The sequence below is a fragment of the Nanorana parkeri genome, unplaced genomic scaffold (genome assembly GCF_000935625.1).
Source record: "Nanorana parkeri isolate BGI_ZX_2015 unplaced genomic scaffold, ASM93562v1 scaffold35, whole genome shotgun sequence".
Taxonomy (NCBI): Eukaryota; Metazoa; Chordata; class Amphibia; order Anura; family Dicroglossidae; genus Nanorana; species Nanorana parkeri.
Window position 1 is genome coordinate 1,548,581 of NW_017306303.1, and position 19,455 is coordinate 1,568,035.

Here is a 19,455-nt window from a genome sequence, read left to right on the forward strand (position 1 = left end):
TGGGGGGGAACCTCACGCTTCTGCAGACTGTAAAAAAAAAAAAAAAAGTCATTTTTTTTTTTTTTGTCTAATGTCACTTTGCTGCAACGAATATTCATCCAGAAACGAATATTCGTACAGACTACTGCTAACAAATTTTTTCCGAAATTTTGGTTATTGGAAATTCGGATTCGTTTTCATTCGTCATTTCTGTCAAATCCCCGAAAATTCACCTGAAAAACTAATCTTTCCAAAACGAATCGCACATGTCTAGTGTTAAATGGTGAGTAAAGGTAGATCAAAACAGGGGGTAAATAGTGTTGTAGCAGGGGAACAACTTTTATTAAACTTGGACATAGTATTATCCAATTTAGCCAATCTCCTTTCATGAACCATCATCCATGTCACGTATTGTTTTACAATTGATATGTTATGGGTGGGCGATTTCCAGGATTTAGCGATTTCTTGCTTTGCTGCAGAGAGTACATGTATATGTCGAGAGGAAGGTCAGGACTAATGCCAAACAGTTAAAGGAGAACTATGGGGTTAGGGCTTTTCCCCATAGTTCTCCTAAGGGTAACGGGAGGACACAAACTAGCGTCCTCCTGTCACCCAAAGCTCAGTATATATACTGAGACGCCGCACCCGGAACGGATCCTGACAATTATGTCTGGATCCACCCAGCTGCGTGAGTGACAGCTGGCTCTGCCTATCTAGAGCTGTACCCGCCCCCTCCCCCGTCCGTTCCGCCAGTCAGCACTGGAGGATCGGACAGGGGAGGGGGGAATCCAGTCCCTCCCCTGTCACAGTTCTCTGCCGGCACAGGATTGAGTAGTGAGCGAGCGCCGGTATGTGTTTGCTCATTTCCCGATCTACTGAGCCGACCTGTGACAGTTTCATTGTCACAGGTCGGCTCACATTATGAGGCTTACTGAAAATCACTCACCTCATAATTCTCCTTTAAGTGTGAATACCAGACAGAATTTGGGGTAAGCAGTAGACACGTGTAGACACCTTTTTGTTCACTGACACTTTCAGTACACTAGGTAGGATCTATATTTGGTGTATGGTAACATTAGAGGCATAAAGAAAATGCCTAGCTACAGCTACTACCAACACTTATGAGAGAGGACTGTTGTCCAAGAACTAAAGCGGGGGCCCAATCTACTTGTCCCTTATGACAATCAGCTTGTTCTGAAACAAAACATAATTTTAACCAAAACCCTACTGAACCAAGTGAAGAATCGCTTCTCATTGGTCAGCGTGGTCACCTGGCCGCGCTGACCAACGAGTACTTGCAATTTGCGAGTGAAATTCAAAATTCATAGGGCAGGGCTGTGCTGGACGGCAGTATGGGGAACAAATACTATAGCTGTACTGGCAGAGGGGAAGGACCGTGTGCCGAAAGGTTAGTATAGCTCTGGGGGAGGTAATGTGGGGAGAGGGGGCCAGATTTTAGTGTTAGAAAGCACTGCTTATTCACATGCAGGGCCAGGGTTAGTTTTAATCTTTTTCGTTTATTGTTTTTTTACTTTATTGCTTAATTTTTTATTTTATTTTTACTATTTTATTACTTTTATATTTCGGTTTTATTATTTTTTACTGTTTTTTTCAATTTTTATTTTATAATTTTAACTTTTCTATCACTTTTTAAATCTTTATTTTATTATTTGTTTTACTTTTTATCACTTTTAATTCTCATTTTATTATTTTTTACTTTTTTCAGTTTGTTTTTTTTACTTAACTTTAAACAAGCTGCTATGTGATAGTGTTTGGAGGTGACAGATTCTCCTTATGGAACCTGTCACTTCCAACACAGAACATCAAGCAACTGCATTGTGCTCGATTCTGTGCAGCCTGCGGCAGCTGAGATAGGGGGTGCTGGGAGTATAGCACTCCTATCTCACTGATAACAGAGAGCAGGTCTGCTCTCCGCTCTGCATCCTGAAATGATTGCCCTACGACGGGGCGGGGGGGAGAACAAGATGGTTGCTCATTTTATACAAGTGATCTGAGATCACTTGTACTAAATCGGCGGCTGCTCCCCCACTCTACATTTAGCTCTGCCAAGCCACAGCAGGGCTAAATGTAGAAAAAACGACCCGCCTGGCACCCGGAACTGCATGTTCCGGGCGTTGGGGCGATAGGAATTTCACACGCCTGAAAGAAAGAAAGAAAGTCAACTTACTAATACCTCCATAGTAAACAGAAATGTTCTAGGAAATATACAATTCTCCTCTATATTAATATTTACAACGCTTCATTAATTTGTGTCTTTTAAATCTGCCCAGTGTTCAGCTTTAATTGACCTGCTGCATGGGAATGGCAAAGGTTGTCAACCCTTTATCAAAACTGGAGCAGAAAAATGAAATACTAGTCATCCTAATACATGAAAATGTAAGAATTGCATATGCAGAAACATTTTAATAACAGGACATTTTCTCACAGACTACTTGTAAATTAGACTAACACAGTGTTCAAGAAGACTTCAATACAAAAATACAATACAAAAATACATTTCTTTAGACATTCAACATATTTTTTATTTACACCTAAGTCATGGCTATTGAACTTCACTTGTGGTCTTATGCAGTGAGTCATCGGGGTTGAAGGAAAGCATACTTGCTTGCACATGATTTGGTAATGAAAATCAGCAGGGCATCACCTCATTCACTAAACTAAGGGTAAACACCCACTGCCAAGTGCAAATGATCTTGCAAAGTGAACAGCCTATTAGCATATCAACCCCATAGAATAATGTTTCAATTCTGTTAACCACATGAGCAGAGATGGACAGCAGATAAAATTAAATGGTGCCACCCATGAATCTTGATAAAAAAACAGCTGTGTATGATCATAGCATGAACATATACAATATGTTTGTATCACCTGAGCATGCTGGTCCATGATATGGTACAGATACTCCTGAGGCTGGACTCAGCTCATCTTTTTCAGTTGACTTCTCCTCTGGGAATGATTGGCAAGGGGTGTCACATTTTAGCTATATACTGTAATTACTGACAATCATATGGTGCTTTGCACCTGAGGACATCTACAAAGTGGACATTACACCATCATGGGCAGTGATTTGTATCACATAACGGTCAGTCGACTCAGTTCAGTTTAGTTGGAGTCTGGTGGGTTGAGTAAACTGATGTATTTGTATATTTCTCTTTCAACTTTTGGGAACCACACGGTAAGATGTCCCTAACCTAGTTCCTGGTTCTGTTACTGCTTATCTCACATTTTTAAGGTTCCCATCAACCTTGGGGTATCCAGACTCTCTCTGTTGCATTCCCAATAATATAAAATAAATAATACATCCAGCAGGGAGAGTGAGGTGCCCTCATAATATCTATGGCAGGTGTTCACACCTAGGAACTCTACTGCAGAACCTCACCACTGGAGTCAATGGATAGTTGGAATTTTTGTCCAATGGTCTACAATTCCCCATAATAAAAGTAACACTCTATGGCCACCAACTGGTAGACAAAGGAAGCCTTATTGTGCCTGAGTTTGCCTTGCCATAACTGGCACATGAGGCATAAGAAGAAAATATCCTATCGACTCATAAATCAAAGGAGCAGAGTTTTTCTGTTTTGGTTTCAGATCAGCTGATCTACAACATGTTGAATGAGTGGCAACGCATAAGTCCTTTTTTTAAATTTTTCTAAATTGTGCTGTTTGAGAGTTAGAACCATTTTTTTAAACTACCTTTTTTTGAAAATTATCAATAAAAGATTTATTATAAATAAATCAGGTATATACTCAACAATAAAGTCAACATATGTTGTGGTTAGCCAAAAAGCAGACTGACATTTTCTTTAGGGTTCCTAGAGACTGAAAATTTACAAGACTTATATAAAGTACAATAATGTGTAACACTGAGATTTTACAGATTGTAAGGGATATAGCAGAGGCTTAGAACCTGTATAGATATATTGCAAAGATTTTAGTTGCAGAGAAAATGTCTAAAAGTAAGGTGATTTATGGTATCCTTCACATGTATGGCATAGGTAGGATAACACCAAGGAGACAAGAACATTTTAAAGTGCTGTAAGGTGTATATTAATGTAGAGGTTAGCCTTTTATTAATTGCATTTATTCTGTTAAATAATCTTATTCATCCCTAGAATAACCTTTTAAAGCAAGAAGCCAGGTGCGCTCTAGCTGTAGCTAGTATCCATTTGTTTTCTCTCTGGCTCAGGCCATCATAAGATGTAATAGGTTCAGCTTGTAGTAGAGACACCTCTATTTTTTTCAGTAGAATCCTAAATTTCTTTGAGACTGAACAGGATCACCATATATGAAGGTGGCAACCTCTGAAGTATTCAGTTGAGTGGTGCATTGAAATATTCTGCAATTAATAAGTAGTGAAATATGATGTATACAATACACTAGCCTGTTAGCTCATTAGGTAGCCTTTGGTTGTACACTTAACCGGTGTTATCAGTATATCCACACACTCTTCAGTATCAAAGGTCACAGCCAATCTTTTTCCTATCAAGTTTGACATTTGATGTGAATTGTTTGTTATACCAGAGAATATGAGACCTTGGGTTTGATTTGCTAAGACCAAATAGGATGTTTACTTTGCAGGAGAATTTTTAACTTTGCAAGAGACTTTTCCCCTAGCTTAGAGAATACCAATCACATGCAAGAAAAATAAAAAAAATTTATTTTTGCTTTCACATGATTGAATGCTGGAAGTCAGCAGAGCTGTACTTTATTCACTAAGCTAAAGCAAAATTCCCTTGGAAAATGAAAATTTCCTTCTACAGTGAAAAGCCTATTTGCTGGGAGAAATGTGCTAGAGGCGAGACTCCACTCGACAGTACTAATTTCCAGTAAGGGGCACACCTGAAATTGTTCTATGTCTACCCATCTTGGAATATCCTGACCTGCAGTGTATTTCAGATTATCATCTGTGCCATTTGTAATGCGTCATAATACTTTTGGAAAAAAAAAGAGACCCCTGACCCTCAATGAAGCTTATTTCTGAACATCACCAAAATGGGGACAATTACTTGACCAGATGAAACTACATGATGGTCTTTGTAGGTTTTCTAGGCTTGACCTATTTATTTGAAGGGTAAGTCCCTAAAAAACATTAATGATTCAGGTAGAGTGTAAAATAATATATATTTTTTTTTTACAGAAAGTAATGTGCTGGCATTACATGATCACTTTGGGTGCAAGTAATGCTTAGCGGAGTCCTTCTTTACACCATTGGATATTGAAAGTTAAATCTTTATTTTTTTTACAGCATAACATGCCATTAGCAGCCTGGTCTGCGTACATATTTTTTTTGTCCGTTCTATGACCTTTGAAACTGATCTGCAGGATGACACAAATGTACAAAAATATTTGCTAAACTCAAAGTCCTGTTAGGCTATACAGTAGCCAAGTGGTCAGTCTGAATATTGTAAAAGCAAATAAAAAAAAATAAAAAAAAAGCGTAGGAGATAAAACAAGTTTCAGAGCATGCATTAAAATAATTTCTTTATAGTGGCTAGAATAATCAGAAAATATTACAACAAATGGAAAGTGTCTACATTAATATGTGTTCTTTCCAACCTCTGGCCTAAATAATGGGTGAGTGTAAAATTATGATCATCAAAACTAGTTGTTGCTTCAAGACCTTTTGGATGAAGAGGATCCTTTTTGTTAATGTGTTTACACAGTAAATATTTAACTGTAAGTGCGCAGCTATCTCATATGCCTTATTTAAGGTCAGTCATGTGACAAGGCAATCAGTCAAAACAATGAGATTTACCAATATAGATAAAGTGATGGTATAAAAGGTCCATTTGGTTTAATGGGAATGTATTGAGGTCTGTACATATATTCTTTATTTTCAATGGCTAGGAGTACAATATTTGAAAAAAAACTGATTAAAAATATTCCTTTTTTTAGGCAGGTAAATATGAAATATTGTTTATGACTGTTATATAGCTTCCTACCTCGCCAACAGCTGGAATTTTAGACTCCTTTTGACATGTTTTGTTCTAATTACGATATGTTGAAAAAACCCAGTTATTTAGAGACCTCAATAGCAGAGCAGAAATACACTTTAGTAAAAGACCCATTGCAGTAGCTCATCCCTTATAGGAGGGCTTTATCTGAATGTTCTGCTATGTTGTCTGTTAAACTAACCTATAGTTCTCTTTGAAACCTTTGTCAGATATATGTTGGTTTGTAAAACAAAGATTGTGTACATATAATAAAAAACAGATATAAAACATTTAACCACTTGCCGTACGGAGCAATTTCTTAATTTTTGCACACACGTGATAAAATCTGAATTTTTGGCTAGAAAATAGCTTAAAACCCCCAAACAATTATATATTTTCTATATCTATACAGAAGCCCTCTGGAATAAAAAAATGCTGGTTGTAATTTTTTATAATGCACATTACTTGCTCAAATGTTTTGCAAACCAGTATTTTTAGGATAAAATACACTAAAATGTAAATAAGTGCACAGAAAACAAAATATTTTTGGCGAAATCTTAAAGATGGGGTCAAGTCGGGTAAATAGATACCAAACACATCATGCCTTACAATTGTGCACGTCCGTGAAATAACTAAAAAACTACACTAAATAGTAGTAGTAGTAAATAATAAAAAACTACTACCCAAAAATTCCCATAAAAGTTCTTACCACTCATCAATTTAGTGTTAGCAGTGACTGATGACGCTAGAATTATTGCTCTCATGATTATGTTTGCGGTGATGTATAACATGTAGAGAAATGTAAAAATAATATTAAAAATTAAATTGACAGAATCCATTAAGGTTTCCTTTTTGTCAGGGTTCCACCCTGACTTTACTGGTTTGCAGCATTCTGGCTTGGCTGCCAGCTACCTCCACAGAGAGCATCATCTGAGAGTCAGATGGTAGTTTCCTGTCTCTGAGTGATGATGTCACCCCACTTACTATATATAAACCACTCAGTCCAGTCTTACCTTGCCCTTGCGTGTTCTTCCTGCTAGTGCATTCCTGCTGTTCTGAGTATCCTGATTCTGTGTATGACCCGATCCTGGCTGGCGTTCTCCTCTGGCTCCTGCTCCTGGCTTGTTCCGGACAACGCTGATTTCCTGGCTCCTGCTCCTGGCTCGTTCCTGACGACGCTGATCTCCGTGTTCCTGACCTGGCTTGAACGACTACCCACTCCAGCTCCTGACTTTGGCTTGTTCCGGTTTAGGATTCTGCTTGCTCCTGTGGACACTGTTCTTAATACATGTTTTAACTAGCACCTTTTGCTTGTCTGGTTTTCATTGTGCTCTGACACTTTTACAGTGAATTGGCTAGGAGCATTCAAATTTTTTCTGTTTCTTAACAAGTAGTACATTTTAAAAAGTCCTGACTGATCTCTATAGCTGCAGGCACTGTGGAGTGGAATTGCACAGATGAAGCCCTAAACTTATTTAAATCCTTCTCTCAGCAGCTCAGCTCCCCTTATTCTGTCTGGACTGGTCTGTGGTGTTGGACCTTCCCTAAAATACAACCCTTTTGGGTTTTGGTTAAAGAAATACTCAAACACTTAAACCCCACTCATCTGCCTACCCCACAAACCTGTTTCCCAAATGTTCCTTTCCCCCAAGTATCTACAGATTAGAGTCAATTAATAATTAATTTTCTAACAGCAACCTGATGCCTAATTGCCCTGAAATGGAAACAAATATCCCCACCACCAAGTTAAACATATTAAGACATCCAGAACATGGAATACATCACAGCTCAACTAAACAACTCTATTAAAGCATAATGACAAAACATGAGACCCATTAAATAATCTAGAGAAATTACCCCACATGACTGAAATACCTTTGTATATGGGATTCACTTCTATCCTAGATCCGAAGGGTAATTCTCTCAACCCCTCCTTAAACTCTTCACTAGGGGAGAAAGATTGGGGTATATCCATTCCTAGCTACCTTTGTACCCCCTACTCCCTATTCCGATCCCCCTCTGTACCCCTTTTCTGTCTTGTTTTTAATGTTAAAATGTTGTTTATTATTCAACATTTTTAGTGAGCACAATTGGCATGGATAACATATTGCTTATCTAAGTGGTCATACTGAAATACTTTCAGCAATGGTCACCACAGATCGTTGTAACTCTGAACAAAGCATACTCCATAACATTACAAGCTTGTATACCATTCATCCTGTAAATGGCAATATTTTTACATTTTTATACCTCTATACGGTTCTGTAATATTTCTCAAAACAGGAATAAAACAGTTTTTAAAGAAATGCTGTGTGCTGTTAGCCCATAACAGACAGATCAAAAGGAATTGTTGAGTACTTGCAGGTTTTTTAAAGGAATGAAATATGGGGAAATGTGCATGTACTGCAGAGATGTATTGCAGTTTTTTTTTTTTATCTTGCCCTGACATACACTTTAACAAACCACTGGTAGGGTAATAATGAAGAAGCAGCAGGAAAGGTAGAGAGAGTACAGATGCACAGAATTGATAAATCAGAAGCTGGGAGATGCTTGCACTGAAGGTCTTCAGGCACAGCTTCCTATCCAGCAAGGAGAACCTTGAACCTGCTGTAAACACATTTTGTGTCCTTATCACGTACCCGGTGGAGGACCAATTAGCTGAGGGGGCCTCCCTTACGGCTCTTTTCTCACACCCCTGGATATGGGGACAGAGAGCGAGTAGACAGAGAGAAGCACGGGTGCCGAGATGTTCAGACACGGTGCCTGGTAGAAGTCCGGCCAACTGGGTCCCTGGAAGGATGAGCAGGGCTAGTGTTCAGCTGAGATGTCAGCGTGGTTTGCAGTTGAAACTGGAGCGAAGTCAAACAAGCCAGGGGTCAAAGCCCGACGGTCAGCACAGTACCAAAAGAACAGGCACAGGCAGAATCCAAGAACAAGCAGAGGTCAGGGGCAGTCGAAATCAACGCAATCTGGGTCAAGGCAACAGGCAATCAAACTAGCAGGAACACAAGCTCAAAGACCGTTCAACACTGACCCATTGGGCCAGCTAGTTTAAATAGGGCCATCCATTAGAGAGCAACGTGTCACTTCCTGTGCGCCCTATTCCGTTGTGTGCGCATGCGCACTGGTGCATCTCTTCCGGCAACCTGGAAGACTGGGACCCGCGCATGCACAGTAGCATGCAAACTCCCCGCTATGGCCTTACAGTCCTAGTGTGACAATACTTACTCACCTTACTGTATCTATGGAAGCACAAAGGTGTGTTAGAATTACACAGTGGCTCCTTCTTTTCTTAACTTCATAACATAAGGGGGGGTGCTATAGTTCACAGAGGTGAACTGAGCAGGGCTGCTAACTCTACATGAGATAACAGTACAGAGTGCACAGGACAGCACTGTTTCTGGCAGGATCAACAGCATAGAGTGCACAGGACACAGGACTGCACTGTGTTTCTGGCAGGATGGACAGGTATTTATGGTGCACTTATTGAACAGTTAACTGAAACCAAACCAAGGCTGCAGAATACAAATTTGCATAAAGACCATAATGAAAAAAAAATGCTTTCATTTGATGCATTAATTCTATATCCTGAGAAATGTGCATAATTATAAATTTATATCTGGCTTGCCAACTCATAACGGTTCGACTGAACATGTTTAAAATGTATGTAACCCTTATTACTCATATGTAATTTTATAAATTCCCTAATCAATAATTCATCTTGTGCTTTTTTATTAGTTACATTCACTTTTTAAATAAAATACCAAGTGATCCTACCAGTCCCGCACTCTTCCTGAATCATTCTAACCACTCTAAGAAGATCTGTGTCAGTTTGTGTCCCATGGCTTCTCACCCGAGCTACAGGATGCCGCGGCTACACATGGCGTGCCTGTAGCTTGGTGATCAGTCTGACTGATACTCCCCCTGTCCAGCCAACTTGCCCTATTTGACAGTTCTGCATGCCAGGGATCAGCCTGCCCATCCCTCTGCCCACCTCACTTTACCTTGATTGACATCCCTCCCGTCCTCTAACAAAAATGTCAGTCTTGCCGACAATCCCCCTGCCTTGCCCATCTTGCCTTTTTGATAGTGTGTCATATACTTCATGCAGCTGCCCGAACGCTAACTATGCAGCCACACCCCCTGCACTCAGGAAGATGGAGGAAAAGAGTGGCACTGGTCATGTGACCACAGAATAAACATGTATAATAAAGGTACATGCTTCCTTTTTTAGAAACAATGTTTTATTATTTGCCAGGAAGAACAGAGGATTTGATGTCATAGCCCTGTTCACATTATCTGTTATAACATTCCGAAGTTCCGAAGATATTCATTTAAATGCCAAGCCAAATGAAGTATTTAGTGGATTCCATAATTAAAGCAGAATGCGCATGTTCTGTATGGCTATGCTTATTCTTAAATCTGAACTCCAGATATTTAAAAAAAATTAAACATATTCCTCTATAGTTGCAAAGGATATAAATCCACTTAGTGTGCACCAAATGCCTTTAAAAAAAAAAAATATTACCTTGTAAAAGTAGCTGTGACATCATCACTGAGCTGCACAAAACCTGTGCAGAGAACAGAGCTGGGGGAGGGACCCAGCAGGCCCCACCCACTACAAGCTGCCTGCAGACAATTAGAAGATGGGGTGGAGACAAGACCAGTCTCCCTGCACAAGGAGAGCATGTAAAAGATGATAAGATAAATAAAAATGTAAAAAAGTTAAAAATAAAATAACAATTAAAAAATAAAAAAGTGATAAAGAATAAAAAAAATAAAGAAAACTGGCCTTAGGGCAGCAGGGAGAGTAAATCTGGCCCTGTGTATGGCCACTTTTGCAGCCAAATTGGGATGACACCTATTTTATATTTGTTACATGTCCCCATTCACATAGCATAAGATAGAAAAAAAATATTAAAAATTGTTTTTAATATTTTTGTGTATGCAAGCCACTTTTATAGCCTGCTGAGACAGTGCCAAACTGGCTCTGGCCTGCCCAGGCTGCATACTTCCACAGAACAGCTTCCAACCTGGCCTGATTTCATGTCTGGACATGCCCAGACTGCACAAAATATTGCCCATAGGCAGGCCCGGATTTCCCACAAGGCCACCGAGGCCCGGCCTCGGGGCGGCAGAGCACAGAGGGGCGGCAGCGGTACAATAATAAGATAAAAACGTATTGTGGAACCCGGCCTTGGGGCGGCAGGGAGAGTAAATAGGTCTCTTACAGAAACAAAGTTTTTGGACACAAATATAAGTAAAAACATGACAAAACTGAAGATTTCAATGTAACGGTATGTGATCGGCAAACAGTGTTCAAGAAGCAAAAACTTTGTTGTGCAGTGTAATTTAAGTGTCTCTGTAAAAAATAAGTCAAGGCAACTGGACTTGCTGTATTTTTCATGAAGACTTTTCACTGAACATCCAACCAGCTTTCGCAATCCACATAATCTGTTAGTCACAACCCGCTGATTGCATTTGCATAATTGGCGTCTAGGAGGTGTTATTAACCTGCCCAGAGAGGTGTTAAAACAGCAATGTATGTGGCAGACAATTATGTGGATTGGAGCAAAATTCACCATATTTATTCCCAGTTAATTTTTTTACAACTCATTCTGAATTGAGAAAGCTGGTTGGATGACCAGTGAAACGTCTTGAAGAAAAATACAGCAAATCCAGTTGCCTTGACTTATTTCTTACAGATATACGATGACCTGGATGAATGAGAACCTTCACAGACATAATTTAGTCCAATCTGATTTTATTAAAGTTTTCAATATGATACAAAACAAAATGGCAAATAGACATTTCACCATAGCAATGAAAATATACAGGAGACAAGTAAACATACAGGATAGTGTGAATCTTCAGGCAAGCCTGAAAGCAGCATCATCAGGAAATACAACAGTGTTGAAGTGTACAAGCTTAAGCCCAACAGAGATCGGCGTCCATTGCAGAATATACGGCTAAGATCAGCTGTGCTGACACAGCCCCGTCGGGGACCTGTCTTTACTCGCCACTCGTTGCAGTCACCATGCGTAGCATAATTAAGTTCGGGTGGTGTCCCTCCCAAACGGGCTCGCTGTGCTCCGCACATATGTATGCCGTGCATCGCTAGTAGCTAAAATGGTCACAAGTGGGACAGAGGAAGAAGAACAGTATGAGGGTCAAGGAAAGGTAGGGAAAGCAAGAGGGAGTAGAGAGGGAGGCAGGTGGGGGGGTGTGTGTCTCCTGACCCCCGCCCAGCCTCGCGTCTATGTCTCCCTGCGGGTGATTCAGGGAGAGAGGGCTGCCTGAAAACCAGTTGAGTTTCTAAAATCAATCCAAACTGACCAGGTGCGGACATATCGGTCCCCATTTGCGTTTTCCCCGGACAGCAGGTTTTCCAGATCCGCGATACGGTCCAGCTTCACTACCAATTCCGCGAGGGTGGGGACCACCGGAGTATGCCTGTGGCGCGGGATAACCGCCCTGGCTGCTGTAAGGAAATGGCGCAAGAGTCCCTTCTTTGCCGACTTAAGCGAACCAGGGATCATGGACAGTAGCAGAATCTTGGGGTCATCAGCAATTGCGGTTCCTATCACTCTGAGGTATATTCGCAGTACCCCCTGCCAAAACCCCCGGATCTAGGGGCAACTCCACCATATATGGGTCATGTGACCTGGAGAGGCGGCACAGCGCCAACAGGTTGCAGACAGCGATGGGTAGTACTGATGGAGGACCGTGGGACATCTATACCACCGGGTAAGTATTTTAAAGTTTTTCTCATGTGCCCGGCTTGCAATGGAAAGGGAGTGGGTGAGGACAAAGGACTTCTCCCAGTCAGCTGGCGCTATGGATGCGTCTAGTTCCCGTTCCCAGGCCGATGTATATTTGGGTAACTCGGGGGAGGAGGCGAGGGAGAGAATAGAGTAGATAAGAGAGACAGTATGCTGTGGGGGCGTAGAGGCCAGTAGGAGGGAGTCAAAGGCCGTCTCCTCTCTCTCAATGCCATCAGGGCCTCCTAAAGAGGAGATGTAGGAGTTAAGTTGTCCCTCCGCCAACCAGGCCCCCGGGCCAGGGTCAGAGTGAGCGTCAACCGACAAGGCTCTGTCGCGGAGTGCCAAGATTACTCTGCGGTGAGAAGCCCTTATCCATCTACCAAAAGAAGGTCCCATCAGGGCAGGGGGAAAGGCTGGATTCCCTAACAGATGGGTCAGCGGGCCCACCGGGGCTGACAGGGCGAGCCGTGTGACGTAACGGTCCCAGGTCTTTAGAGTGTGAACCGTCAATTGGGGGAGGGAGCATTCGGTCTGGAACCATGTGGGACCCAGGGTCGCGCCACCAGATCCCCTGTCACCAGAGACCTCTCCAGTTGGACCCACTGTTTCTCCCCCTGCCCTGTGGAACCAGTCCACTATCCGAATCAGGCCGGCTGAGGCGTGGTAGAGGAAGATGTCCGGCGCCCCTGCCCCACCCCTACGCTTCGGAAGAGCAAGTGATCTGTACCCAAGACGTGACCTTGCGGAGCCCCACACAAAGTTTGCAAAAATCCGTTGGACCTGCTTCAGGTAGGAAGATGGTAGACTTATGGGCAACGTCTGGAACAGATAAAGAAACCTGGGTACAATGTCCATTTTAAGAGTGTTAATGCGGCCCAGGCAAAAAAGGGGGTGTATATTCCCTGGAGCTCCGATATATCAAGTGTATCCCTTCTTGTATATTTGGGGCTGATCATCAAGGTCATGTAACCATAAAATAGGCACAAAAAGGGGGGGAGCAACAGTGTTCCAAATGAGGAGCACTGTAAAAAGCGGTTACTGAACAGACCGAGACCGGTAAATTTTTATAAAAGTATAAACTTTATTTGAAAACATCAAGGTATCGCACCAATAATACCGCCTCTCAATAATTTCATAAAAGAACAACGTTGTTCATAGCACTCATTCATTCATTCATCCTATGGATCCCACACAGTCTCCGGCAATAAATATCTTCAAGGTACAAAGGAGATAGTACTCCTAATTTTACACCTGATTCCTATCGGTAATTATGTCCCTGCTTGGCGATGATGTTTAGCTCAAAGAAGATAGATCTTGCACATCTACTTAAGGATATGAATATGACCAGTTCTTTTTGCAGGTAATACATCCAAGAATGTAGTGGGTGAAATCTGTTGATCGGTTGTTAAGGAGAGGAAGTCTCTATAAATAGTGCACCTAAGGATAAATGCAGTCCACTAAAGGTATGTATGTATGCATTGGCCTCCGTATATCGGCACCTTTCGTTGATCTATTTGTTAGAGGATATCAATCACATTATTTTCTGAGTTTGTTCAGACTTTCCCATAACAATCAATTCCTCTTGATCTTGGATTTATTCAAGGGGGAGACCTGTGCGGGACCAATTGGTAGTAGGTAGTAGTCGACCGTACTCACAGTTAGTTGTCTCGTACCCCTCCTTTTTAGGTCTGGAAACTCTTGTAGTTCAACGTTGCCCTCGGTAGTGGATTTAACCGTGGCCGTTCCAGGTCCCAAGATCCGTGGTAACTCCAGGAAGATGTTTTTTAGGGAAGTTCAGTCTGGTCGGTAACTGGGAGACAGATAACTTTCCATCATCGTTGTTCTTGGATGTATTACCTGCAAAAAGGACTAGTCATATTTATATCCTTAAGTAGATGTGCAAGATCTATCTTCTTTGAGCTAAACATCATCGCCAAGCAGGGACATAATTACCGATAGGAATCAGGTGTAAAATTAGGAGTACTATCTCCTTTGTACCTTGAAGATATTTATTGCCGGAGACTGTGTGGGATCCATAGGATGAATGAATGAATGAGTGCTATGAACAACGCTGTTCTTTTATGAAATTATTGAGAGGCGGTATTATTGGTGCGATACCTTGATGTTTTCAAATAAAGTTTATACTTTTATAAAAATTTACCGGTCTCAATCTGTTCAGTAACCACTTTTTACAGTGCTCCTCATTTGGAACACTGTTGCCCCCCTTTTTAATGCGGTCCAGCCAAGATATGTGCTTGCGGTCATAGGTGGCAAGATCCTTTGTCACCCTCTCCAGTAGGGGGCGAAAATTGGCAGAGTACAGATCCACTTGGTCCGTTGTGAGACATATCCCCAGGTATTTTAGGGAGGTGGAGCATAGTCGAAAGTGGTAGTTGGTAGTCAGGAGGTGTAGATCCGCTCCCCTCAGGGATACATTGAGGATTTCTGACTTAGCGAGGTTGACCCGGAAGTTACTCAGGGAGCTAAAGTGTTGGAATTCACTCAGCATTGTGGGCATGGCTATATGGGGATGAGTCACGTAGAGCAACAGGTCGTCCGCGAATAACGCAAGTTTATGTTGGTGGCCCTGGAAAGCACAGTTCTGCCTAAGTGCTACTGCCAGGTGTTCCATGGTGAGGACATAGAGTAGGGGGGATAATGGGCAGTCCTGCCTAGTGCTGTTGGATATCTTGAAGCTCGGGGAGAGTGCCCCGTTCACTCGGATTTTAGCTGATGGGCAGGGCCATTATGTTCCTCAACATGGCGGGTCGAAATCCCAAGCTGAATCAGAGAGAGGCGGAGGAAGTCCCAGTCAAGACGGTCGAACGCTTTGTCCACGTCCATGGACAAGAGGCAGAGTGGTGTACCCGAAGATTTGGCATAATGCATCAACAGCTGAATGGTGTTATCTCGGGCCTCCCTCCCCTGGACGAACCCCACTTGATCCCTGTGGATAAAGTCCGGGAGAAGTGGTGTTAGTCGGTTGGCAGTAAGTTTGGCGAATAGTTTCACATGTACATTAGTAGATTAGTGCAGTGTAATTAGTGCAGAGGGTATGGTCCTTATCCGGTTTAGGAATCAACGAGATATGGGCCTCCAACGCCTGAGCCGGGAAGGAGGACCCTAGGGCAATAGAGGTGAACACCCTCAAAAGGAAGGGGGCAAGTTTGTCACGGAATAAGGTGTAGAATTTTACCGTGGTACCGTGGTCCTGGACTCTTACCCGTGGGTGCAGACTGGAGGACTGAAAGCAGTTCCGTCATGGTAAAGGGTGACTCCAATGCCTCAGCATCGGAGTCTCCCAGGGTCGGGAGGGCCGTGCATTGGACATAGGCCGACATTACTGCGGCCCGGTCTGGGGTAGGTGTGCTCTGTTCCGATAGGTTGTATAGGGAGTTATAGAAGTCCGTAAAGGCAAGTTGGATATCTGAGGGTGAACTCACTAGGATACCGGATGCGGCATGTATGTGTGGGATATATGTGGAGGTAGATCTGGGGTGCAGGGTCCTAGCCAGGGCCTTTCCACATTTGTCCCTGGTGACATACGCCCTAAGGGCCAGTTTATATGTATATCTGCGAGCGGACAGATCAAGGAGCCCAAGGAGGTGTTGCCTGGCCTGAGACGTACGCAGTAAGAATTCCGGCGAGAGCAAATGTTTGTGTTGAGTCTCCAAGGCAGACAGGGTTTGGAGAGCCTCCCTAATGAGACGGGAGCGGTCCTTCTTTAGTCTAGTGGCCTGTTGGATGAAATGCCCCCGCAGGACCGCCTTCAGCGCTTCCCACTGAAGGGGAAGTGGAGTAGGATCTGAAGCATGAGCCTCCAGAAAATGAGTGATCTCCGCCGAGATAGCAGAGGAACATTGCAGATCATTCAGTAGGGACTCATTAAGTCGCCAGTTCCACGCTCGGGCCGGGGCCTGGGCTATCATTTTAAGCAGGACAAATTATAGAATAAAATTAATACTTTTTATCTACAGTAACAATAACTTTTTAAAACTAACACTGATCAAAGTAGAAAAAAAGATTGTTGAAAGTATGTCTATGGATTGCATCATTTCTTTTTTCAAGACATCTTTCAAAAGAAAGTCTTATTTGTCCGACATAAAAATAAAATATGTATTACTTTGTTTATTGTATGTAATCATAAAGTTTGTTTTCACAAATAAACAGACCCATAGCACAATGCAAACATTGCTCTGACCCATAAGGAGTGTACAGTTGTGCATCCAATCAGATTGTTCAGGTATTTTGACAGCCAGCAGGGCAGACCAGCAAGATACTAAAGCTTGGCCCAGTGGGAGATTCTTACACACACACAGTTTAGCGTAGATGGAGGAATCTGTTGCACTTTTTCCATCTGACCATAGAAAACCTGCAGATAACCTATGTGTATGGCCAGTTTTAGGCCACACCAGAACAAGAGGAGTCCTGATTTGTAGCTATTATTTATGCAAAAATAATTTCTAAAGCTCAGCGCCGTGAATTGCGGGTGTGTCCAAAGTTTGCTTCTAAAAAGTATAAGGAGCTTAAATGATAGGTCTGCATTTTACAGAATAGTGGACAGGTGGGATCCAGGTGTACTGTGTGTACACTATTCCAGTGGCACTGACAGTGCACCTGGCTCTGGCATATCCACCATTCTGGTGACACTGACAGTGCGCCTGGCTCCTGCCTATCTACCATTCCGGTGACACTGACAGTGCACCTGGCTCTGGCCTATCCACCATTCCGGTGACATTGATAGTGCACCTGCCTATTCACCATTCCGGTGACACTCACAGTGCACCTGGCTCCTGTCTATCCACCATTCCGGTGATACTAACAGTGCCTATAGGTGGTAAGTCTCACTGGAATGGCAGATAGGTGAGAATGTCTCTGGAAAGGTGTCCATACCTGGTTCCCACCTATCCCCCACTATGACTCGGCAACCAGATCAAACGTTCCGGTACTGCCGGTGTTCTATAAAAGATTGTGACTGGGTTGGAATGTGTGACCGGTCACACATTTTAACGTAATCCCACCCAATTTTTCGGCGGAGGGATATGTGACTGGCAAAAGGTGAAGAATTCCAACACTTTGTCAGCTGTTCCGGGGCAGATCGACATCGCAGATGGTATGTGCAGGAGAACCGATCTGAAATGTCACTTCTATCCGACTTTGTGAGTGCGATTTCACATTCCACAAAGTCGGATAGAAGTGACATTTCAGGACCGATCAGTTCTCCTGCACATTCGATCTGCAATGCTGATCTGCCCTGGAACAGCTGAGAAAGCGTTGACCCATTGCCGGTCACATATTCCACTGCCGAAAAAGTAGGTGGGAATACGTTAAAATTCCATCGCCGGAAAACTGGACAGGATTACGTTAAAATGTGTGACCACGTCATCGGTCACACATTCTAACGTAGTCACAAACTTTGATAGAACACCGGGTTCCTGCAAGTTCCTGCCTATGCTGATGTGTGATGGGGGCTCCTGATATGAAAGTGGGGGGCTTCAGATGTGAAGGGGGGCTCCAATGTGACATTTACTCGTCATTGTATAGATTAGTTAACTGCAGGCCTGTCACTATTAAGCTCCAGCACTGCAAGCCGTTTTTTTTTTTGCCCCCCAACACTATGCATTGCTATTCAACCTCTGCTTCCACTGCAGCGTGGTGTGCATGCTACAATTAGCCCCTCCCCTTGCCGCCTCTTACCACGCCCCAATCTCAGTATCACTGTCTTCGGAGTATGTTATAGGCTACGTCGGAACTTCTATTGCCATAGATGCTTGTTCGAATGAGAAATATCCTGAGTATATAATGTGTTATTAGTGGGCCATCTCAGACATAACAGAATTATAATATTAGGCGGAAAGGTTCCATAAAAACAATCTAGAGACAACTTCCGGAGAAAAGGGAAAATGGAGGCTGTCCTTAGTCCTCCGAGGCAATGGTTCTCACGGTGACAACACCAAACTTCCGGTGCTCTCCTCTAGTGTTTTGGCTGACGAGCCTGGTGTTGTACGCAGGTTCACGTCAGCAGCTTCTTCGCGACGTCAGCACGTCTCACGCAGTTCGCTAGGAGGAGGAGGAGGAGGAGGGGTTTGGACGTTTTTTTCCCTTCCTTCATTTCCTTTTTTTCCTTTTCTTTTCTTTCTCTTTATTTCTCTTTTCTCCATCCGTTTATCTTTTCTCCCCCATCCCTCGTTTTCTCCGCTCTTTTCGCTTGTGATGCCCCGCAGCCTCCCGCGAGTGTCTCCGGCGGGTTCCCCTCCTCCTCCTCTCTTCTCACACTGCCGGGGCTGACCGAGACTGGAGGGAGGGCAGAGGCATCCATGTCATTCTACCACGGCTTTCCATCATCGTACAGCTCTTATCATTGCCTTTAGTTTCGTGTGTGTCCAGCCTTGTCCGGGGCACGCCGCACCGCCGGAGGAGACCGGTGGGAAGGAGCAGGTAAGGGGCAATCGGGAGATGAGCGCCGAGGAGACGGCTCCATACTCGCAACATATGCATGCATGCATACATACATGTATACATACATGGAAGGCAGCCACCTACATACATGGGAGATAGCCACATACATGCGGGGGACGGCCACGCACGTGCCCACACACTACACGTTTGTGGGGGGTGGCCACGTACGCGCTCACTCATGACCAAATACGGGGACACACTACATACATGGGCTACGTGCATACATATATGGGGGAGCAGCCACGTACACATGACACGCATACATGGGGGGGGCAGCCACGTACACACCACATACATAA

The 19,455-nt window shown here is 43.1% G+C and overlaps 1 protein-coding gene across 3 annotated transcripts in view; it reads left to right on the forward strand.

The window, feature by feature from the left end:
* The first annotated feature begins 18,824 nt into the window (after positions 1 to 18,824).
* Positions 18,825 to 19,455, forward strand: part of R3HDM2 (R3H domain containing 2) — a 111,428-nt gene continuing 110,797 nt past the window's right edge. For all 3 annotated transcript variants that reach the window (XM_018569645.1, XM_018569667.1, XM_018569659.1), the window contains exon 1: positions 18,825 to 19,135. The gene's annotated coding sequence lies outside the window, so the exon portion shown is untranslated. The remainder of the gene's footprint in view (positions 19,136 to 19,455) is intronic.